General features: G+C 42.8%; 1 protein-coding gene across 6 annotated transcripts in view; it reads right to left on the minus strand.

Annotated features, from left to right (window-relative positions):
* NECTIN3 (nectin cell adhesion molecule 3) overlaps window positions 1-25,317 on the minus strand; it is a 118,607-nt gene that overhangs the window by 84,061 nt on the left and 9,229 nt on the right. The window lies entirely within an intron of this gene.

Below are 25,317 nucleotides of genomic sequence, written 5' to 3' on the forward strand. Positions count from 1 at the left end.
CATATTTTTGTCAGTCTGTGCATCTATGGTGAAATCAATGTTAACCAACATTTACCGATTAAAAAAGAGTGCAAGTGAAATGTCCAATGCCATATGATAAGTCTGTGGCCAAGTCAGACATTTAACTTTTGTCATCCACCAAAAGACTCTTCTTTAACTTCTATCTTGTCTAAGGGCATGGCTAACTTGCAGATGTAGAGTGTTTTGAGTTAAACCAGCCTTCGTAGAGCACAATAGGGAAAGCGCTGCAATCTGTCCACACTGACAGCTGTAAGTGCAGTGGCATGGCCACATTAGCAGCTCTTGCAACGGCCACAGAGAGTAGTGCATTGTGGTAGCTATCCCAGCATGCAAGTGGCTGCAATCTGCTTTTCAAATGGGGGGGGTGGGGTGTGACAGGGGGAGAGAGTGGGTTTTAGGGGGGCTGAGAGCATGTCAGCATGCTGTCTTGTAAGTTCAGACAGCAGCAGACCCCGCCCCCCAACACAGCATTCCACACAAATGGCTTGCTTTGTCTTGGAGCAGATAAGCAGCTGGCTGTCAGAAACGGAGCTTTCAACGGGCATATCCGCATTCCTGCGGCGATTCCAAAACAATGACAAGAGTGGCCACTTGACTTAAGGGGATTATGGGATGTTTCCGGAGGCTGATCAGAGCGCAGTAATGCAACACCTCGTTCACACTGACACCCGGGCGTTTCAGCCAAGGGACACCAAGCATTAATCTTCTCGTGGAGTTGGAGTACGAGGAGCACTCTAGCCATGGAGTCAGAGCGCTTTACGTGCCTTGCCAGTGTGGACGCGTAGTGAACAAGGGCGCCTGGGACTGCTTTAATGTGCTCTAGCTCGTAAGTGTAACCAAGCCCTTAGTGTTCAGGGAAGTGCCTAACAGGCAATAGCCAGTCAGAACTGTTTATGTCTTATCTTGGCGAGAGTCTGTCCTGCTTTCACTCCTCATCCGTTTTCTTCTGCTTAATACTCGTCTACACTACTAACTTTCACTCCACCATTTATCAGCACTTAGTCCCAATCCACTGTTTTACAAATTAGCTTCTTTGGGTGTGCCAGACACCTCACTGCTTTTATTAAAAGTTCTACAATACTTACAACTCCATCAAGTGTTCAAGACCAAGACAATTAGTTTTAGAAATTAAGAACAGAGCTCATTCTCAAGGGCCATGCCAAATTTTTGTGTCACTGTACATAGAACAGCGTTTCTTAAATGCAGCCACCAGTGGATTTTTTTTCCAGCCACAACAGCCTACATAGCACAGGTAGGGAATTGGGGAGGCAAAGCAGTGTCCCCTCCCTGTTTCTCCTGAATAGCTGTTACCAACAGCAATGCAATGCATCACCATGGTGTTTGCGCTTGTGGTCGCAGAAGGGATCGGCACCCTTCATCATGCAGCCTCCTTGGGAGCTCCAGGCAGCTTCTCTGGAGAGAAGTGGGGCCGCTGTGCATGTCCCTGAAAGCTAATCCAAATTGGCTGGCAGCTCTCGACATACACATCAAAATGACTGAGCCACCTTAGCAGCATTCAAAGTTGAAAAAGGTCTCCGTCATATCTATCTATCCTCTTACAGAAATCGAATGTTCTTTGATAAGGATGAAAGAAAGGAGTAGTGAAATGCTGTCTTGGTTAAGTATAATATTAAACTGCTTTTTATATTGGGAAAGGTAGATGCCTAATGACAGTAATGTGGCACCAGAGTCTTAACATAGCTAATGAGTCATTAAGTTTTAGATCAGAGTAGAAGACTCTTCAAAGGAGAGGTCTTTCAACATAGTTTGAACATCCCTTAGTAACAGAGGACGGAGCCATGACGAACACCACACAGTAACCATTGGTGCCCTTGATGCCTTATCAGAAGCATCAATTGAGACCTGTAGGGAGGTTTTAGCAATTATCTGATTCTCCATAAACAACTCTCCAAGGTGTGATCAAAGTTTATCAACATACTCAAGGCTTGTCTTCACTTACCGGGGGATTGATGCATGGTGATCGATCCACCAGGGGGTCGATTTAGCAGGTCTAGTGAAGACCCGCTAAATCGACTGCTGATCGCTCTCCCATTAGTTACAGTGCTCCACCGGAACAAGAAGCATAAGGTAAGTCGACAGGAGAGTTTCTCCTGTTGACCCAGCGCCAACTAGACACAGCAAAAGGTTGACCTAAGCTACATTGACTCCAGCTACATTATTCAAGTAGCTGGAGTTGTGTAGCTTAGGTCGACTGAACCCTGTAGCATAGGCCTGTCCTCAGTAACTCTGCTCCACATAAGGTAATCATAAATGTGACAGAAGGCTCTGATAATTCACTATGCCAAATTGAAGGCTACCCAACAAATACCATTTTCTTAAAATGTCCAATCTCAACAACTCTTTTGCAGTAGTCCTAAAGAACTTACATTTTGACTTCTCTTGTGCAGTGGTCACCACCAAAGACCCTGGATCAGGATGCATATAGAAATATTCTAAGCCTGTGGAAGGGACTCAATACTTTTTTCCAATTTTCTTGTAGGTGGGCAATATAGACACTGTAGTCTGCCATAATAGTTAGGTTGGTTTTAATAAGGCTTCACTTACAGGAAACGAAAGCCTTTCACAACGATGTATGCCAAGAGTCAAATATTACGTCCTTTTCCTTGAATAGTCTGAACCATGATCTCCAAAGCATCCACCATTCTGCCGACTAAGCCCTGAAATAACCCATAATTATCTGATGAAGAGCCAGAGCCTCATTCTGAGAAAAGAATGGAATATGCTCTGGAATTGTTTCAGAAACTTGTTGCCGATTTATACGTTCATACAGAGACAGATATGGAGAAGAGTCTGTCTCAGTAATATGAACCGATTGCTGTGAATGCTTTTGCATGATAGGTGGATCCTATGGTAAGGAGATCTAACGCTAGAAACCGAAACTGAAGGAGGTTCTGATTTAGGATATGGCCATGGGGACCAGTGAGGCCAAGCAGTTTGTTCATATGGATAAAACAAGTATAGATTTGGGAGGGGGGAGAGGAAGGAGATTTTGAACTAACATGTTTTTACCCATATCTGACCTGACACACTAATATGTATGGGTCACAAAAAAAAGACACTGAAGGGTAAGAGGGTAAAATATTCCAACTCTGAAAAGAGCTTTAAAGAGGAATACCCATGATCTTTATTTTAAGGGGGCAAGGAGCTGCTTGTGTAAACATCTGAGAATTATCCACTGAAAAAGGCCTACCACAACAACACCCAGATGACCTCGAAAGCACTTCCTGATTAACAGAAACTCCTGACAAAGTCAGGTCAGGTTGCATGAAAACTGCCAAATGACTCCATGCTGTACACACTGGTTTCAAGTGGTGCTGCTCCATAAGTTGACCTGGCAATATTAATAATGGCATTAGTAGCTCTACAGCTAGAAGAGCCAGAGCTGACATGTTAAAAGCAGCAACAGCCTCCAGATACAGGTACAAGCATCAGCTTCTCTGAGTATGCCTGCACTTAAGCAAGTCAGCCCTGTAGGGGCTGTAACTGGCCTGGCACAAAACAAGCTGATGCCGCAGGCAGCTGAGAGAACTGACCCAGTGCCAAGAGCATAGGTGCTTGCAGCAGACTGACAGCTGCAGCAGTGCTCTGCTTGGGTGCAGATAACAGTCAACAAGTTTTCCAAGTTACTTCCTGCCAAAATAAAGAGCCAGTTGCTGCTTTCAGAACACTATTTCTTCCTGGAGATAGAAAGAGGTGAACCAACTGTCTTTTCTTTTCTGAGAAAGTCTTTTGAGGGAATTTTCCTCTGTACTTCAGAGGTGAGCAATGACAGTCACTGTTTGCAGTACAGAGGATGGAACAGGCGGAGCCTGGACATAATGCAGTTGCCAGGACCCTTTTTGACGACTGTCTGGGACTAGGAGATTTTGTCTTCCATTTGGTTCTAAGACTGGCTTCACAGCTTTCTCTAAAATGAACAAATTCATCCTGTTGTCCCTACATTTAGTTGCCCCGTTAGTGACTATTTTACAGTCCTTACTCTTTTTATTTAAACATGTCTCCCAAGTAAACAGTAACAATACCTTGAATGCGAGTCACTAATGGGTTAAACAGCCCCACAGAACTCCCAAAATTTTAAGTCCAGCGGGTTATGTTCCCACATCACACTATGGTGTAAGGCAGCGGTTGTCAACTCTGGTCCACCGCTTGTTCAGGGAAAGCCCCTAGCGGGCCAGGCCGGTTTGTTTACCTGTTGCATTCGCATGTTCGGCTGATCACGGCTCCCACTGGCCGCGGTTCGCCGCTCCAGGCCAATGGGGGCTGAAGAAAGCGGCGTGGGCCGAGGGATGTGCAGGCCCCCACTGGCCTGGAGCGGCGAACCAGAGTTGAGAACCACTGGTTTAAGGCAAACAATAAAACCTAGAGAAAGCTAAAAACTACTTCACACACACACTACACTTAATACCTAGACTAAATAATTAACCATTTACAAAATAGTAATAAAATATTCAACTAGAAAAATCGTAATAAAACGTTTGACAGGAAAAAAGTAAACACTGCTAACTGGGTCTGTCCTACAGTAATTAGCAGTTGAAAGGAACTGAGGATCAGTTAGTCCCTCTACCCTCTTTTTCCCCATGAAGGGGAAGGGGTCAGAGGAAGAGATGTGACCAATGGACACTGCTGCAAAGAATTCTGATCTTCAATATATGGGGTGCATGCACATCAGAAGTGGAATACATGTCTACCAGTAGTCAAAGCACTTTTTTCATAAGCTATACTACCTTAGTTCACTGCAAAAGCATATTTTCTAATCCTTCATTCTCGCTCTTCTCTAAACCCTCTCCAATTTATTAACAACCTCCTTGATGTGGGCACCGACGTACTGGACATGGTATTCCACTAGTGGTCACACCAGTGCCAACTGTAGAGATAACAGAGCGTTCCTACTGCTAATCAACACTCCCCTATTAAGGCCTAAGTATTGGCCCTTTTGGACACTGCTAGCTCATATTCAGCTAATTATCCACCATAATCCCCATGTCTTTCAGACTCAGTGTTTTTCCAAGAATGGAGGACTCCATCCTTGAAATATGGCCTACATTTTCCCCCTCCTACATGGAGGTCTTTACATTTGGCAATACTGAAACCCTGTTTGCTTGTACCACATACATCCTGATGACATGTCCTCTTCATTATTCACCACTCCCACCAATCAAATACAATATTCAACAGGTTTTTGTTTGAAATTCAGAGAGTTCACTTGGTAGTCCATTTCACTTTCCGGTACAACAACACAAGCATAACGCCACGGAATTCTGTTTGCTGACACTGAAGGAGAATATTTAGCCCTTTTAAAATTATCTCTGAAAGGAATTATCTACTTCTGTATATTTTTTAAACAATTTTTAGTTGTTACTTACTTTCAAGAAATAAATTCAGTCACACACTGAATAGCAGGATTAAAAAAACCAAACACACAAAACGAGAGCCAATTAGTAAGACACTGTTTTGTAATAGTTACACTAGGCCCACTGCCTAATCTTTCAATATCTAAATCAAGAACTGCATCTCAGAAATCTCAAATTCAAGCAAGCACACACCACTCTTTATGAAGATTAAGAAACAGCACAATGATTGGTTAAGACTCGTGTATGCTCTGTTTAACAGGTCTGTTTTGATTCTCTGTAACCGGAAATTTAAAGCACAATGGAATATGTTCTTCTGACATTTTCTAAATAACTGGACAATGCTAAGTTATGCAGCTAACCTCTAATTTTATTATGAGGTAAACGAGTAATGTATAACCACCTTGAAAATGTTAATCATTCAGACAGATGCAAGCAAAGAAGGTTGGGCTCCAGATTGCAAAACTTTACCTTTCTGTTGTGTGCGGTTATCTTTATAGTCAGGGTGCTAGGGTTCCCTCCCCACTTTAAACTTTAAAGTATAGATGTGGGGACCCGCATGAAAGACCCCCTAAGCTTATTTTTACCAGTTGAGGTTAAAAACTTCCAAGGGACAAATGCTTTTTTGTCCTTGGATGGGTACTGCTGTCACTACCAAGTGACAGGTTTCAGAGTAACAGCAGTGTTAGTCAGTATCCGCAAAAAGAAAAGGAGTCCTTGTGGCACGTTAGAGACTAATAAATTTATTTGAGCATAAGCTTTCATGAGCTACAGCTCACTTCATCGGATGCATTCAGTGAAGGAAGTGAGCTGTAGCTCATGAAAGCTTATGTTCAAATAAATTTGTTAGTCTCTAAGGTGCCGCAAGTACTCCTTTTCTTACTACCAAGTGAGTTAGACAAAGATTCAGAAAAAGGACCACTTTGAGTTCCTGTTCCCTAAAAATATCCCCCTCCATCCCTTCACCTCCTTTCCTGGGGAGGCTTGACAATACATTACCAACCAAATAGGTTAACCAGATATTTAAAAAACAGAACTTTATAATAAAGAAAAAAAAGTAAAAGCACCACCTCTGTAAAATTAGGATGGAAGGTAACTTTACAGGGTAATCAGATTTAAAAGACAGAGGATTCACCTCTATGCAAAACTTTAAAGTTACAAAATAACAGGGATAAACCTCCCTCTTAGCACAGCGAAAATTCACAACTAAAAACAAAAGATAAAAGAGCACGAACAAAGCCTCACCCCTCTACCCCCCAGATTTGAAAGTATCTTCTTTCCCCATTGGTCCTTTTGGTCAGGTACCAACCATGTTATTTGAGCTTCTTAACCCCTTACAAGTAAGGAGGAATGCGAGGCTACCCTTAGCTGTATGGTTATGACACGCCCCCCAAATCACAGATGGTGCTGGACAGCCTGTACCACACTGGCTGTGATTTCTTCCTGGACCTTTAGGAGAAAACAGAGTTAATAAGACACACACACCTTTAGATATACTACCGATTATATAAAACTAACAATTTCCACATTTCAAGGACGATTTTAACCAGTTAATTCTGGGAAACTCATGGGAGAGTGCAGCCACCTTGTTAGAAGCTCCTGAAACATGCTGTATTTCAAAATCAAAATTTTGGAGAGCGAAACTCCACCAAAGAAGTTTGTTATTGTCCTTGATGGTATGAAGCCACTTCAGCGCAGCATGGTCCGTTTGAAAGTGGAAACACCTTTCCCAAACATATGAGGGTAGCTTTTCCAGAGCGTACACAATGGCATAGCATTTCTTTTTGCTAATTGACCAGTGGCTTTCCCTCTTAGACATTTTTTTTTGCTGAGAAACGTGACAGGATGGAATTTTTGATCCAGTTCTTCCTGCATTAAAATTGCTCCCACACCACGCTTGGATGCATCTATGGTTACTAGGAAAGGTTTGTCAAAGCCTGGGGCCCTTAGCACAGGGTCAGACATGAGTGTTACTTTAAGCTGGTTAAAGGCCTTCTGACACTTTTTAGTCCACTGAATTGGATTTGGCGGTTTCTTTTTGGTTAGGTCTGTCAGTGGGGCGGCGATTTGGCTGTAGTGCGGTACAAATCGCCTATAATATCCGGCCAAGCCTAAGAAGGATTGGAGCTGTTTCTTTGACTTTAGGACAGGCCACTTTTGGATAGCATTCACTTTGGCCTGTAGGGGGTTGATAGTTCCTTGACTCACTGGTGTCAAAGGTGAGTCACTCTTTTTAGGCCTATTTGACACTTCTTAGCCTTAACAGTTAGTCCTGCCTCCCTTATGCGCTCAAAGACTTTTTGCAGATGCTCCAGGTGTTTTGCCCATGAATCAGAAAAGATGGCCACATCGTCAAGGTAGGCGACTGCAGATTCTCCCAATCCTGCTAAGAGACCATCTACTAGTGTTTGGAAAGTGGTGGGTGCATTTCACAGCCCAAAAAGGTAGCACATTAAATTCATACAGCCCTACATGGGTGATGAATGCTGACCTTTCCTTGGCGGATTCATCCAGCGGTACTTGCCAGTAACCCTTGGTTAAGTCCAAGGTAAAGATGAACTGGGCACATCCCACTTTCTCTAATATCTCATCTGTGCGTGGCACTGGATAGTTGTTTGGGCGAGTTACAGCATTTAGCTTACGGTAGTCCACGCAAAAGCGTATCTCCACATCTGGTTTGGGAACTAGAACCACTGGAGATGCCCATGCACTGTTAGAAGGGCAGATTACACCCATCTGTAGCATGTTCTGGATCTCCCATTTTATAGCAGTTTTGGCTTGAAGAGACACCCGGTAAGGTTGGGGTCTAATTGGGCGAGCATTACCTGTGTTAATGGAGTGGTATGCCCGTTTGCTCTGTCCTGGGGTGGCTGAGAACATCGGTACAAAGCTAGTGCACAGCTCCTTGAGCTGCTGTCGCTGCAAAAGTCCGAGGTTCATTGAGAGGCTCACCTCTTCCAAGCCACCATCACTTCCTTCGTAGTAGACACCTTCAGGCCATGCAGCGTCATCTACTCCCTGGGCTGTAAACTTACAAATCTTTAATTCTCTGGAATAAAAGGGCTTTAGAGAATTAATTAGAGAACTAAGGTACACCTTAGGCTTTCGGTTGGAGGTGAGGAATGCTATGAATTAACTCCCAGGCACTCTTGGGCCGTGAATGGCCCTTCCCACGATGCTTCCATTTTATGGGCCTGGAGCGTCTTCAAGACCACGACCTGGTCCCCTACTTTGAAGGAATGCTTTCTGGCATGTTTATCATACCAGGCTTTTTGCTCTTCCTGAGCATTTTTTAGGTTTTCTTTAGCAAGAGCTAAAGAGGTTCGGAGGGTGTTTTGTAGGTTGACAAAGTCCAGAAAGTTAGTTCCTGCAAAAGGAGTAAAACCCTCCCATTGCTGCTTCACCAACTGTAATTGCCCTTTAACCTCACGACCATATACAAGTTTAAATGGTGAAAACCCGAAACTGGGATGTGGTACAGCCCTGCAGGCAAAGAGCAACTTCTGCAACACTAGGACCCAATCATTGGAACGCTCATTTACGAATTTACGTATCATGGCCCCCAAAGTTCCATTAAACTTCTCCACCAGGCCATTTGTTTGATGGTGGTAAGGGGTGGCAACCAGGTGGGTCACCCCATGAGCTTCCCACAGGCTTTTCATGGTCCCTGCCAGGAAATTAGTCCCTGCATCTGTGAGGATGTCGGAGGGCCAACCTACCCTGGCAAAAACGTCCATTAGTGCCTGGCACACACTTTTAGCCCTGGTATTGCTTAGAGCTATTGCTTCGGGCCATCGGGTGGCAAAAATCCATGAAAGTCAGTATGTACTGCTTTCCTTTGGGTGTCTCTTTTGGAAAAGGATCCAGAATATCCATAGCTACTTGCTGAAAGGGAACCTTAATGATGGGGAGTGGCTGGAGAGGGGCTTTGACCTGGTCTTGGGGTTTCCCCCCCCCCCACTCGTTGGCACACCTCACAAGACCGGACATAGGTAGAAACGTCCTTACCCATTCCCTCCCAGGGGAAGGACTCCCTCAAACCATCTTTGTTCCTGTTTACCCCAGCATGGCCACTAGTATGATTGTGGGCTAAGCTCAAGAGCTTTACCCGGTACTTAGTTGGAACTACCAACTGTCTCTGAGGATGCCAGTCTTCCTGGTGTCCACCAGAAAGTTTCCTTGTACAGAAGTCCTCTTTCTACAACAAACCTGGATCGATTAGAAGAGCTGAGAGGTGGTGGGTTGCTCTGGGCCACAGTCCAAGCTATCTGGAGGCTTTCATCTGCTTCCTGCTCGGCCTGGAACTGTTCCCTTGATGCTGGAGACACCAGTTCCTCATTGGATTGTGGACCTGGGCTTGGTCCCTCTGGAAGTGATGCAGGTGATGGGGCTGCATTGACTGTGAACAGCTCTCCGCTGGTGCACTATGTTGGGGTTCAGGCTCCAGCTGAGCCTCTTCCATAGGTTTATCTGCTGCTGCCAGGGCAGGCTCAGTGGTGCCCTCTGACATTGAAGTTGTAGACGGGGTTGCAAGCACTAGGGTTCTGGTGTTGGTTGCTTTGCCAGTTCTAATTCTGGGGCTGGCTCTGGCTGGTCTCTGCAACTGGATCCACTACTGCTGTTGCAGACGTTGGCATGGGGTCCAGTTCCATCACCTCAGTCTGGGTCTTTGGTAACACAGACGGGGCCCTTATAGAAGGCTCAGGGATAGAGCTAGGTGCGAAGGCTTGCTTAGCCTGGCTGTGGGTGTCGGCAAGTCAAAAAAGTTTGACTTGAAGGTTTGAACCATCACTTGGACCTCTGGGTCGATTAAGCTGGGGTCCACTAAGGATTGGTGGATAGCCGACATTTCTGCACCAGTGTCCCTCCATGCGATAACCTTCTTCCTGCCCACACTCTCAATTTCCCTTCGCTTTGAGGGTATTTGGGAGGCATCTGGGCCGGAGGCATCTGGGCCTGAGGACCTTTGGTGTGACCCCGATGCAATGAACTGTAATCTATTGAGGTTTTGGGGGCCGTTGGCCTTTACATGCCCCCAGCTTGTTACATTTAAAACATCGCCCAGCTGACTGGTCACTGGGGCGGGGTGGGTTGCTGGAGAATGGTGTGGTGGGACGATAAGGTGTCTGGGGTTTTCCTTCGGGTGTAGCTGGGGCCTTGGGCTGCCCCTGGTGGTAGGGTGTAGTCTTGCGGTGTCCCTTCTGGTATCCAGCCAAACTGCAACCAGGGTTGTTCCTCTCTGCTACCTCCACCCGTTTTGTTCCAATTTGCCCCGCCTTTCTGACGGTCTGGGACTGCTCGTATTGATCAGCATAAGAAGCAAGACTTTTTGCTGAGTCCATTTTCTTATCCCATAAACAGTGTTTTACATCATTATTGGTCATAGTCAGGAACTGCTCCTGGACAACCAAATCACACATCCCTTCAAAGCTAGTTACATCCCTGCCTTTGACCTATTTATCCAACAGATCCTTCATCTGGTTTACTAAGCCACATTACTTAGTCCAGCCCCTCTCTTAAGGACTGTAAATTTTACTCTAAGTTTTAGGTGTAATTTGAAACAGTTTCAAAACCAAATCCTTAAATTTACCATAGTTAGAAGCATTCTCAATAGGCATCTTGTTGAATATGTCCAGAGCTCTTCCAGTCAATTTTGCTACCAATGTGGTCATCTTGTGATCATCAGGAATTGCATGGAGGGTGCACAGTCTCTCAAAGATGAGGAAATATTCAGCAATATCACTGGATTCATCGTACTGCGGACAAAGGTGCTCCCATTTGTGGATTTTTGGGAAAGCTGAGTCAGCAGCTGAAGGGTTTTGTTTCTTCAACTCCGTAACAGCCAATCCATGCTCTCTCTCTTTCCCTCTCCTCTTGAGTATGCTTCTGGGCCTCCCTAGCTCTCTCATGAGCAGCCTCTTTTCTGGCTGTTCCTACTTCCCAAGCAGCTTTTTTTTTCTGGTCACCTGTGCATCAATCTCCATCTATCTGAGTTCCAGCTGTCTTTCATGTTCCTTCTGTTTTTCCTCAGCTTCAAATCTGTCTACTTCCAGTTTTTTCTGGAAGTCACTTTCTGTCATCCTAGCCTTTCTGCACTTAGCCTAGCTTAACCCGAGAGCTAGAAAGGAAGGGAGGGGGGGAACCCCACACAGCTTGTGAATTCCCTTGCAGGATTTAACTACTCCACCCTGAGGCAGAAGGGAAAAAACCCTCCAGCTGCTCTCAGCTAAAAGAAGAAAAAAAACAAGTCCTTTTACTATCCTGAGGTTTGTGCTTCTGGTTCAAAATGATCCCACCACTCTGCCACCATGTCAGGATTCCCTCCCCACTCTGAACTCCAGGGTTCAGATGTAGGGACCCACATGAAAGACCCCCTAAGCTTATTTTTACCAGCTTAGGTTAAAAACTTCCCCAAGGCACAAATCCTTTCTTGTCCTTGGATGGGTACTGCTGCCACCACCAAGTGTGCTAGACAAAAATTCAGGAGAAGGACCACTTTGCGTTCCTGTTCCCTGAAATATCCCCCCCAAACCTCTTCACCTCCTTTCCTGGGGAGGCTTGAGAATAATCTACCAACCAAATAGGTAAAACAGATTTTTAAACAGAACTTTATAATAAAGAAAAAAAGTAAAAGAAGCACCTCTGTAAAATTAGGACGGAAGGGAACTTTACAGGGTAATCAGATTTAAAAGATGGAGGATTTACCTCTTGGCAAAACTTTAAATTTATAAAAAAAAACAGGGATAAACCTCCCTCTTAGCACAGGGAAAATTCACAAGCTAAAAACAAAAATTAATCTAACGTGCCTTGCCTTATTTACTTAATATTGCAAAAAAAAAAAAAAAAAAAAAGTAAGACTCATTTTAGGATAATTTTAGGAGAAGGAGTTTTCTGACCTGATGCTTCTCTGCTTCCCCAGAGAACACACAAACCAAAAGCACAAAAAGTCTTACCACTCACCCCCAGATTTAAAAATATCTTCTTTCCCCATTGGTCCTTTTGATCAGGTGCCAACCAGGTTATTTGAGCTTCTTAACCCCTTACAGGTAAGAAGGAATTCTAGGCTACCCTTACCTATTTGGTTATGACACAGGGCTACCTGACTTAATAAACCAAATTGAGCTATGTAGTATTATTGTGGTCATGTTGGTCACAGGAAGCTTGTCTCTCACCAACAGAAGTTAATCCAATAAAAGACATTACCTCACCCCTCTTATGTGTCAAGGTGAGCTAGGCCATTTGAGGTCTTCCAATACATAATCTAAACAAACCCTGTCTCCTTAAGGCTGTGCCCATGGCCATAGGTCTTGAGCTAATATTCAACAGATCATAAGCTGCTCACAGTAAGTGCTTTGCTTGAATTCGACACACTGACCAGAGTCTTGGCAACCTCCTTTTGCTCCTCTGGTAAACAGCTGTTAAAGGAGCTCAATGGTGTTCCATAATACGTAGTTACAAGACATTGCTGCCTGGTAATTGGTGATACAAAAGACCAAGGAGCTGGAATAGGTCCATCAGAAACATCCAGTTTATGCAATTCCCTGTCCCAGTGAATGGAGTGAAACTGCTACCTCTAAGCAAATTTGTATGTTACAGATACTATCATGGATTTTGCCCAAGGGAGTTGGTACATCTCTATTATTGATGATGATGAAGCTGAGACACAAATTTCCTTGGCTAGATTAAGGAGACCTGAATTAATAGGAAAAGCTAATTTATCTTTTCTGCCACCATAAAATAAGGTGTTAGACAACTCTACTGCAGAGATACCAGTCTGAAGTCAAGGTTGCTCGTCATTCTCCCTAAAATTTCCTCTAACTTTCTTTATTCAGTAGAGCAGAAATGGACTTTGACAATTTGAGGACTAAGTACAACTTTGAATTCTGACGGATGTTATTAAATTGCTTATGATTAAATAACTCCATGTCAGCTGAATCTGCCGTTTGCTGTCAGGGCTGTCTCATGCATCTCCCAGATCCAGAACAACAGAGGTTCATTATATCTTGATCGCTCCCATTCAAATGGAAACACATTGATTCCTTGAGGCTTTAGCTATCCTGTTTTCCCAATCAGACCAAGTCTGTCTGAAAGGGCTGAATTTGGAGAACAAAGTCTAAAAGCAGGTAAACAAAGTCAAGCACTGATGGTAAGTCTTAAAGCAGAGCTTAAGAGGCTCAAAAAAACCTCAGACACAGGAAACTTGGGCAGGTGAGAACAGAGGAACATGCCTTTGTAGCATAGGGTCATTACGTGCAGAACCAGCTGAGGAAGAAGCAAACTGGCTGCACAGAAGAGAACTCTATGATTTGGAGGAACCACTATCAAAATTGGTCTCTTTGGCTAGGAAGTTATCTAATGTGGTCTCCCCGACAGAACAACTGCTGAGCAGAACACTTCTTAAAGGGAGCCTGCACCCATGAGCCTCCCAACCCTGGTCAGCAGACCCAGTCTTGTGGGGCTCACACTAAACAGGCTAACAATAGCTACGTAGACAGCACTTTGAAGTTGCATCTCAGGCTGGAGCTCAGGCTCTGAAGCCCACTCCTCCTCCATAGGCTTTCGAGTCTAAGCTCCAGCCCAGGCTGTACCGTCTGCACAGCTATTTTTTGTCAAGAAAATGTGAGATTAAAAGCTGAAGGTGGTGTAGTTTTAAAGTTTTGTGCCTGAAAAGAATATTTCACAGTGATATGAAGTAGGAAAGTCAGTCATGACTATTTAAAAGCTATATTTGATAAAACAGTACTCCTATTATTTGTAGCAGGGTCATATCTGTGCGTGGGTAAATGAGAAGGTCTTTTGTATCAAGTGTTAAATTAAAATCTCAAAATTAATTACCTGCTGTTAAACTTGGCTCTACGGTTCAGTCTTAGTGATGCTAACAAAACCAACAATTAATTAGAGAAATTACTGTTTATATTCACATTTTACCATCTGCAAGGAATTTAAAGAATTACAAAACATTCACACTGTGTTTGAAAGCTACCATACCACCTTGTAACTTCTTTCTTTCCTTACAATACTGCATTACTTTATAAGTTTAGCCATCTTTAGGAGGACTACGCATGAAAAGTATGAATCCTGTTGATTACACCAGATAACAATGGAAGCACACCTTGTACAGCCTTTTAACTTTCTACACTCCTGTAAAAGGTAGGATTCACAGTCAGTAACTTCCTTTCATATTCTTAATTTTCCATGATGGTCTTAATTTTGAGTTGGCTGTGTGTGTTAAAAGTTAAATAAAACAATTTTCTAAGCATAAGTAGGGAAAGGTATTAGAATACTCAGATCCCATGGTTAATAGGATTTCACCACGATATTTCATACTCTGCAAGTCTACTTGAACTTCAATGGTTTACCTACTTCTCAGACAAATTAAGCACAAGATCTAATGCATACTGAGCACCTAGCACTACAGCAAGCAGTGTTTTCTGCACATCTCTCAGAACCCACATTTTAATGAATAACTTTGTAACCTGCCAGGTGGGAGAGAGGGTCAAGTTTCTGCTGTAGACTGAGTAAATATTTTAAATCAATGTCAACTTTGATCAAAATGAGTTATTTTTGGATGCCCCAATTTCCTAAAGATGGATACTTGGTGTTCGCTAGTAATAAGGCCCATACACTGAGCACCAAATTATCACTTGACACTCTTCAAAGTCTTGGGTTCTGGTCACATTTGTGGCAATTGCTACCAGGTTCTTTGTCTTCATAAAAATTATAATATTCCATCCCATAAACAAAAATACTGGAGCGCATCCTTGTGTTCTGTGATGTACACAACAAGACAAACCAAGGACTCAGTTTCCATCCAGAGGGCTATATGGTGCTATCATCTCGGGGACACACATCTCAGAGAACCATCGTTACTGCACAAGGCGAGTAGCTTCTTCGAGTAGCGTCCCTATGGGTGTTCAACTGTAGGAGACTCCTGAACAGTTCCTATGACTGGAGGCTGGGACTTCGGAGTAGAGTCTAACAGGTGGCACCAAAATTGGCATCTGCAGCTGAATCCCTCAGGATGGCAGAGTGTTCTGCAAAGGTGTTTGCCGATGCCCAAGTAGCTGTTCCGCAGATTTCTGATACAGGGATACCCTTGGAGAAAGTGACGGACGAGGAGACTGACCTTGTAAAATGCAGGCATATTGAAGAAGGGGGTGTTACATTACACAATTTGTAACCATTTAATACAACCCAGCACTCACTTAGAGAGTCTCTGAGCTGAAATCGCAGTACCTTTTGACCTGTCTGCAACAGAGAGGAAGAGTCTAAGATTTTCTGAAGGCTCTTATCTTGTCCAAATAGAAGGTCAAGGCTCTCCTCATACGAGTGTATTGAGGATGGCTTCCCTATTATCCTGATGAGGTTTGGGATAAAAGGCTGGAAGCTGAATAACCAGATTTATGTGAAACACGGAAGCCATCTTGGGAGCGAACTTCGGATGTGGTCTAAACACAGCAGCCCACACAAGGGGGCATTTACATTTCCTACAGCCGAGGGAGAGGGAGGAGCTGCTTATCCAGCTCTTCCGGAACAGCCCTATCGCCAAAGAAACTTCTTGCTCAGCTCACAGCTAAGGGCTTTAGCTTCCTCTGGTGACAGCGGAGCAGAGGCAGTTCATTTTCCTGTTTGCACTCTGCTGTGGTAGGAAACTCAGGAAGCAGCAGAAGCCCTCTCTGCCCTTCCTAAATGGTACTCTGCTCCCTCTGCCCTTGAAAAGGCACCCTTTTACCTGCAGTGGGAGCCGGGCTAGGAATTATAGCCACATGCTGCGAAAGAGCTCATCTGCTGGCTCCCTGCCAAACAGCGGATAGCTGTGGCATGCAGCAGCCTGATTGGTTGGAAACACCTAATCCTGCCATTCGCCAAAGGTTGAGGGGGGGCCCCGCACCCACAAGAGTTGATTTGCAGCTGCCACACCTAAGCACCCACTATTTTTGTTTCCCGTGGGTGCTTCATCCCTGAAGCACCCACGGAGTCGGCACCTATGCTCACACCACATGGTGGTAAGGAAGAATTGGAGTGGCATCAACCCACACTGCCTCTTATATCCTTAGTCTGGAGCATAAGGAGAGCTACCACATGTGTGCAGACCAATGGATGCTGCTTTGAAGAATTTCCTGACTTGGGCACATGGCAAGCATGCATACCTACATGTGTGATATGCATAGGGACAATCACTCAAAGAGGAAAACAGTTGTGTACTGAGGTTTTTTTTTTTAAATCAAAGTTGGAAGTGTTGTGATAAAGTAAGGAACTGCAGGAACATAATGGTCAGTCTCATAGTTTGGGCAGTTTTACACGGCCCTGGAAAATTTTCTTCCTGTGCCACAAAGTCACTTATACCAACTTTTCACGTGTTCACTAATTGTGAGCATCTCATTTCTAGGTGCTGACTTGAGACCCTACGTACTGATTTGCAGAAGGTCTCAGCAACCACAACTACAATCTAAGTTAATGGGAGCTCTTATCCAAACACCCAATATGCTATAAAAATTTAATCTGACAAACAAAAACAGGCCTTATACATCACAAATTGGGCACCCATAGCAAGAGGTAACTTGTGACAATTTTTGCCTTTATCTGTGGCTCAATTCTGTAACAAGAAGTAATATCACATCACCTTATAAGCACATTGTAAAGACAGTTTCATTGATGCTTGTCAAGCACTCAGATTCAATGAGCAGCCCACAGAAAAGCTCATGAGAAGATTCTCTACTCAGAGCAGGGTTTGAATGATATGCAGTAAATAAAGCAGGGGTCACATATTGAACATAAAATGAATATTCAACAGTTGCTCATTCTGCAACTGAAGGAGGCAGGGATCCTGAGGAAAAAATATGTTAATGTAATTGAACACTATCATAATTTATGTACTCAAGCGGCCCAAGTTATGTTCAAAAGGCAGTCTTAATTCATGTTATTTAATTTGTAAGCACCTCACTTTGCAACAATCTTAACATTTTTAATATTTTGTCTAATATCATTTCATGTAAGAAATATGTCTGACATACCAAGGCAACAAGCTTTCTGACAAAGGTAAATGAAGGGCCCTAGTAAACTAAATAGGAGGCTACTTCGTAATACTTATGTCAAGAAGAGGGTTACTCAATACAGACTAAGGTCTTAATTGTGTTTTTTTTTTCCACCTTAACCTACAATACCAAAAAGACAAAAATACCTAGACCTTGCATAGCACATATCAGTAAGTCTCAAAACATTTATAAGTGAGGTCAGTATCATTATCCCCATTTCAGAGATGAGGAAATGGAGGCAGAGAGATAAAGTGACTTTCCCATGGTCACTCAGCAGGCTAGCAGCAGAACCGGTGATCGGGAACCCTTTGTTTTATAAAATCAAATGGTCACAAAGTATTCAGCTACAGGTTCTTAATTTAAGAGTGAAAATACTTGCATTCTTTGTACAAATGTGACTTATTACATAGAAAAACAAGTCCGTTGCCACACTGGATCAGACCCGAGATTTATCTTTTTTAATATCTCATTTCTGACAGTAGCCAGCACTAAGTACTTTAGACAAAAATGTAACCACCACACAGAAGTCAGATAATAATCCATCCCCACACATTACATCTTATATCAATCATTAGTACTTACAGATTGGTTGAAACAGTGAGGCATGACAACATTGGATAGTCTTGTTATCCAAGTAATTTTATCTTTTCTATCTTGCTAAATGCTTCTGAATAGGAACCACACTAAAACCCCTCCCTGGCCTCTCTTCCTGCTCAGTACATACGTAATTTTGTCTGCATTTGTTTTTAGTCCAAAGGCATATACTTTGAGACATTCTTTAGAAGTGACTTGTGCTGTGTGGGGGAAAAGGGGATTCAATTGTCATTAGGCTTCCCTGCTGTAGGAGGGAAATGGGACAAACGAGCTCACTTTTCTCTACACTCATCCCACAAAAAGTTTTTAAAAAATATATATATTTATTTATTTTAATCTTTAATACCAAGTCTTCAGTTTTGTTTTAACAAATGTAATTACCACATTACAGGACATACAACTCCATGACCAACTGGCTTGTTATTTTGTCAGGCTGTAAGGCAGTCTTTAGTTAACATCTACCTTAAACACCTGACTCAGTGTTTGGGTGGCCAATTGGAATATCTCTTTATGAGAGGACTTAGCCTCCAATCACTTTAAGAACGGATATACTGGGTCAGACCGAAGGTCCATCTAGCCCAATATCTTGTCTTCCAACAGTGGCCAATGCCAGGTGCCGCAGAGGGAATGATCAAGTGATCCATTCCCTGTCACTCATTCCCAGATTCTGGCAAACAGAGGCTAGGGACGCCATCCCTGCCCATCCTGGCTAATAGCCATTGATGGACCTATCCTCCATGAATTTATCTAGTTCTTTTCTGAACCCTGTTATAGTCTTGGCCTTTACAACACTTCACTTTATCTAGTTGTCCAGACAAATCAAGGTAGACAAGACTTTAGTTTGTCCATGTTTTTGGCATTTAAAAAGCCCAGGATTGTCATTTTGACATGCTGAAGTAATGGATTTTAATTTATTTATTTTTTTAATATGAAGATCCATTCTCTCCTCTTCCCTCATTCTTGACTCCTGCCCTCTCACCACTTAGAGTATTCATTCTTCTTGTCACTACATTTTATTTCTTGAATAGTTTAAGAGGGAATCTGCCAGCTTCCGCTGACAAAGATACATGTATTTGTGATCTGATTTTTGCTAATAATGGTCTTCTAAACATGTGTTCAAATAATTTTTAAAAAAATGTAGTCAGTGTATATTTTCCTTTGTTTTCCTCCTGTGTGCTCTGCCTCTGCATAAACTAAGTTATTACTACCTCATCCTTTTTATTCAGTCCAAGTTTAATCTTTACTTGCCTTCTTTTAGTCCTAACTTTTACCATCTCAAGTAGTAAATAAAGAAAAAAAAGAGACCAAATTATGACTCAAGCATCTGAAAAAGCCCCTCAAAAGATGGTCAAAGTACAGTACTTATGGAGAGACAAATGACTATCGAAGATCAGAAATCAGTCAATTTTTGTTATAGCAAAAAGCTATTAGGAGGACATTGCAAGGTTCTTCACTAGGGTCAGTGTTTGGTATACTAACTGTCTGCTAGAGGAAGTTGACACTGAGGTGACAGAGAATGAAATCGAAGAGTGACCTAACTGAAGTAGAAGAACAGGCAACAGCAGTAGATGAACTTATTCGCTGACAAAAGCGCATTCTAGCTTTCAATGAGTCTTACCCTGTTCTATACTAAAAAAGTTCAATTCATTTCAATTAAGAGTCATTGTCATAGGCTCAATCAAGACCTGCTAACATGCAGCCTCAGCCTAAAAAGCTCAAGTGTTAGGATGCAAAAGAATATCGAACATACGATCATATGTACATAACTAATTCCTGGTTACCTTCCAAGGCAGGAGGTAGCAGAAATCAAAGAGATTCAGAAATTGTTATGAAAATTAAAGGCATGAAAATGCTTCCATATTAACAGGGTTTGTTAAGATGGGAACATTTTATCTTTGAGGGGGGAGGGAGATAGGATAAACATATGAAATATTTAACAGTGTACAAGGTATGCCAGGCACACTTAATTCTATTACACTTGTATTTTGAGAGGGTGGACTTTCATTGTGTTTATCGGCAGTTCATTTAAATCTGGTACAAAAACTTTTTCACACAATCGCTTGTGCAACTCATTGTCCCAAGGCACGAAGGCAAGTGGTTTCTTAGCAAAAACCAGCCATTAATATTTATATGCTAACTAGAATGACTGGAGTTTCAATAGCAAGATTGACCTCAAATCAACTGAGATTTAATAAAATGTTGTAACTAAGCATCAACAGGGCTCTATACTTTTGTTCCTCCACGTATATACTGGCCTCTAATGGGAATTACAAAGCAGCTTACCCTTCATGGTCAGTTTACTCCATGACTGGCTACTTCAGGCTCTCTCCGATCTTTCTGAAAAGAAGCTTGTACAGAGCCAGACTCTAGACTAGCAGCTGCAATACTGTAGATGGGGCATACCCTTCAAGTTCACCGTCACTTGCTAAGTAGCCAGGAGGCTGACACTTGATGGAAGGAACACATCTATGTTGAAACACCCAGTGGACATCCCAATCCTATTCTTACCCCAACATATCAGAACTCAACACCTTCCTGTGATTTTCCATGAAACAGTGTCAGATTTTCATTTCTGATTCATGTTTTCACTTATTTTCCCTTTCTATAGGTATGTTTTGTTTTTGTTTTTCTAAAGGCCAAATTTATTCACTCCTACAGTTGATCAAATACAACTCGAGGTCTGGCTCTGCATTTTTATTCACTGTCACAGAACCACCCAGCCCCATATCTTATTTACTCTGGTGTTTTGCTCACTTGGATTTGTTCAGCTACATTTAAATTCTGTAAAGCAACCACCAGTCATATTTTACCTCCCAGAACTTACTCAGCTGTCATCAGAAAGGAAATATTAGGGCTTTACATCTCTTTGAAGTAGTCATGTCTCAGAGGGTTAAGCACCCATACTCCCTTGATCAAGGAAGAATGCAGCCTGTTGATCGAAGGGGAAACATGTCTGGTTAAGCAATTATAAACCCCCATTTCTTCTATCCCCTCAAAGCAACATCAGCTGAGAACCACCAGAAAAAGAATCCTGGACCTAAGACATTTTTATTCTTGAAGGCATGCGAGAGCTCACTTAGACTGAGAGTGCTGCTTATTGCCACCCAGTGAGCTCCCCAGGACTACTTCACTGCTGCATCGCTAATTCCTCCAACATCATTATCCTCAGATGGGAGGGGTGCAAATTCCAGTGTGCATTCGCACTTACCTAAGGCTATCCATCTTAGGCTACAGTAGTAGCCATGTTCACCTCCTAAGTACTTTCTACTACCCTTCTACTAACGCATCATCTTTCACTTGCCAGCTAGGATGCGACTACTGTGTCAGAGGAGTGGGGGGAGAAAAGAAAGCTCTATGGGAAAGCATCTCAGAAGCAGCTGAACCCAATTATTTTTCCCCCTAAGACCAAGACTCAAATACTACAATTTCTATAGAGCCTCCAGAATTAACCTACAGAGCAAGGAGTTCCTCCTCTCCCCAGTAACAGCTACTGCAAAACCATTCATCTAAAGCATGCCCATTTTGCAAATTCAATTTATTCAATTTAAGGGAACAAACTCCGATTTTCATGGAATTCTTTGGAAGGTTCCAGACCTAGAGAGTAAAGAACAGGCACTGTGTACTTAGTACCCACTAAGACAGACTCTCTCCTTGTTCCTAGTACCATGAGGTATTTGAACTCATAGGAAGTAACATTAACCACCATCTTTGATTAATGCCACTGTATAATCCCTGATGCCATTCTATCACATTAGAGTTACTGTAGAGTTACTGCCTGGCAGATTAAATTTCTGCCTCACTTTCTGCTATTGATTTAGGATCTCTCACACCTTCTTCCACACCAAGCTAAAAAAAAGTCTTTCAGCAACATTACAGTTCTAGGAAAATCATTGGCTTCACACTTTGGCTTTAAGATATAGCCATCTTCTGGCATTCAAGAATTTTGCCCCAATTTCTTTACTTGGGTGATCAAATCCCTTAACTAATGATGACCGTTAACCCATTTGAGGAATTCTAAGCCTGTTGGCTCCCTTTGTTCAGGCTGTGGAAATGCAGTTTTTTAACCAGCTGAGGACAGCTGTTTCTGCAGCACCAAGCACCTCAGCCCAAACTATGTACTTTTTGTTGCAGACACATCCCTTATTACATCCAGCTGTTATCCAGAATCAACTCTCAGCTTTTCAGGACCAGGTGTCATAGTTTCAACTCTAGTGAGTTTAAAGTTTGACTTCAATAGTTTAAAAAAAGCCTTAGACTCCTATTTGAGAACTCTCAGCCACACATCCTTGAAACAAGATCACTAAAAACGATCACCTTACCTCTAAATTTGGCTTAAGTCTTACCTCTTGCAGAGATGCCAACCTTGTGCTGAGACTTTTAGGGATGTTTATGAAACCAATTAGGGAGGTTGTTTGGACTCACAGCAAGTGTCATGTCCCCATCCTGCCCTCCTTCCGGAAAAACTCTTCCCAATACTCCTCTCTCTCCCCTCCCCCCCCCAAAGAAACCACAATCTTCCTTCCTTGTCTACATCTGGTGGGCCTGGGCCAACTGGGACCCCCCTCATTGCATCCTTCACCCCCAAAAGAGGAAGGTGGAGGACTGGCCCTAGGAAAGCTGCCCACATATGCGCACAGGGCACTTAATTACCTTGACCAGTGCCAGGCCTTGATCTCTTTCCCAGGATATCCTCCTCCCTCCCCTCCAACTACTTCTCCATTATACTTCCATTATGGTAGGGTATTGACTTCTCAACCCCTTCTCAATAGAGGCCATTGGCTTCCCACAGCCCCCATTGGCCTGCAGCGGCAAATCGCGGCCAGTAGGAGTCGCAATCGGCCGAAATTGTGGACATGGCAGGTAAACAAACTGGCCCGGCCCGCCAGGGGCTTTCCCTGAACAAGCGGCGTCCCAAGTTTGGGAAACACTGATTATATTTAGCAGCTGTATAAGTTTTAATACACTCACAGGTAGTGAAATTTGTTGTTTTTTAAACCATCCATTGTAAATTCCAATTGCCAGAGTCTTCATTCTGGCATACTTTTTCCTCCATTTTTAGTCCAGCAGTCTCAGCTGCCTTCTTAACTTGTTTTAATTTTAATTTCTGATGTCTATCCCAGAGAAGCTTCCGCTCCCTCCAAGATTAGTAGGAAATTTTTCTCTCATGTAGTATTTCTAGAGTTATTCTCATGCCATCTCTGAGAAAGCTAGAGGAATAGCTTCCCCGTGGCATGACTTTTTTCAGCTTGGCACCATCACATTAAACTAAAATGTGCCCGATTGTGCTAATTACATTTAGTGTAATTATCCTGTTGCATCATTTAACTCCAAAAAATTATCTTCAATGGCAAAAGTATACATTTCCACCTTGCCTCTTGTAGTCTACAAGGTACATCACCTTCCCCCCAGCCTACCTTCACAGTCACCATGGGACATACTACTGTCAGCAAAAATCAAGTGCTCGGCTTTATAATTCTTCTCCATCATTTGTTCACTTTGGTAACCAGCAGAATTTAGCCTTAGCTCTGTGCTGAGGGCCACAGCACAGCTCCTTCTTGCAAGAGGGTCTGTACTCGTTCTCCTATTACCATCAAATACTAACACAGTTTTTATTGAAGCTCATCAGGTTGGCCACACTGATCCCATGAAGGAACAGGATCTAGCACAAATATTTGGCCATGCAATTGTCCCAGCCCTTTGACTGCAGCTCTAGACTACTCCAATTTAGGGCTCATCTCCTTCGGTTTCTCTTCAGCAATCAGTCACTTCTGAACCTTAACCAGTTTTTAATTTAACACTGTATTTAAGTAATATACATTTAATTTAACATTATATATAACAAATTCAGTGTAAGACTGATTCTGGGGCTGAAGATCTCATCTTCTTCCACCTGCTATTGAGAAGGGGTTGAGAAGTCAATAACCTACCATAATCAGGGAATACCAGGGTTGGAAGGGGCCTCAGGAGGTCATCTAGTCCAACCCCCCTGCTCAAAGCAGGGCCAATCTCCAATTTTTGCTGCAGATCCCTAAATGGCCCCCTCAAGGATTGAACTCACAGCCCTGGGTTTTGCAGGTCAATGCTCAAACCACTGAGCTATCCCTCCCCCCAAAAAGTTTTTCCCCCCAGATGAGACTCGAACCCACAATCCCTGGCTTAACATCCATCTGACATGGAAGGAAGGTAGAGAACCCAAGCAAAGTAAATCATACCCATCTCCTGAATTCCTTTGTTTCCAAAGAGTCCCCCCACCCGCCAGCTTCTTGAACATTTTCCTGCACAAACTTCCACTGGCTGCGTAGACTTCATCTGTTTTGTATTCTTTACCATACCTGCCATGTATCAAGGGAGGAAGTGTTTTATTGTTTGTTTTTCCACCTAAGTTCTTTCACTACTAGTTGCACTATAGCGCCACTGCTTTCTTGAAGGTGACTTACACTTTCAGAAGCTCAGATTGCTACACCAGTTGGATCACTATTACAACATCATCAAGTATTATTTTCCTTTTATTCTTTGTTTTTTTATTTTAAAGACTGCCTATTGAATTCACTTGTTCACTGATTCTGTGACAATAGTTTATTCATACATTTAAAAACTTCCATGCTTTCTCTAGGTTGTTCACTTTGAGTAAAAGCACATCCATGCAGGTATTATATTCTTCTGTGTAACAAACTCCATTTTCAATTTCTAGTCAATAACGCAACGGTTCTTATCTACTTCCAAGAAACTTATCAATATTTTTTACTTAACTCACCACTGTTTGAGTTAGTGAGATGACCTGTAAATTTTTCTGTTCTATTTGCTTATCTGGTCAAGCCATTAGGGAAGAGTCAATGCAGCTTTTGAAAAGGGAAGTCAGACCTCACCAATCTATTAGATTTCTTTGAGGGTGTCAACAAGCATGTGGAGAAGGGTGGTCCAGTTAATATAGTGTATCTGGAATTTCAGAAAGACTCTGACAAGGTCCCTCACCAAAGGCTCTTAAGTAACTAAATAGTCATGGGATAACAGGGAAGGTCCTCTCATAGATCAGTAACCGGTTAAAAGACAAAAAACAAATGGTAGGAATAAATGGTCAGTTTTCACAATAGAAAGGAGGTAAATACAGGGATCTGTGCTAATCGACATTCATAAATTATCTAAAAAATGGAGTGAACAGCGAGGTGGCAAAGTGTGTAGATGATATAGAATTACTCAAGACAGTAAAGTCCAAAGCTGATTGCAAAGAGTTACAGGGGGATCTAACTAAACTGGGTGCCTGAACAAAATGGCAGATGAAATTCAACACTGGTAAGTAC

Source organism: Caretta caretta, chromosome 1 (assembly GCF_965140235.1).
Source record: "Caretta caretta isolate rCarCar2 chromosome 1, rCarCar1.hap1, whole genome shotgun sequence".
Classification (NCBI taxonomy): domain Eukaryota; kingdom Metazoa; phylum Chordata; order Testudines; family Cheloniidae; genus Caretta; species Caretta caretta.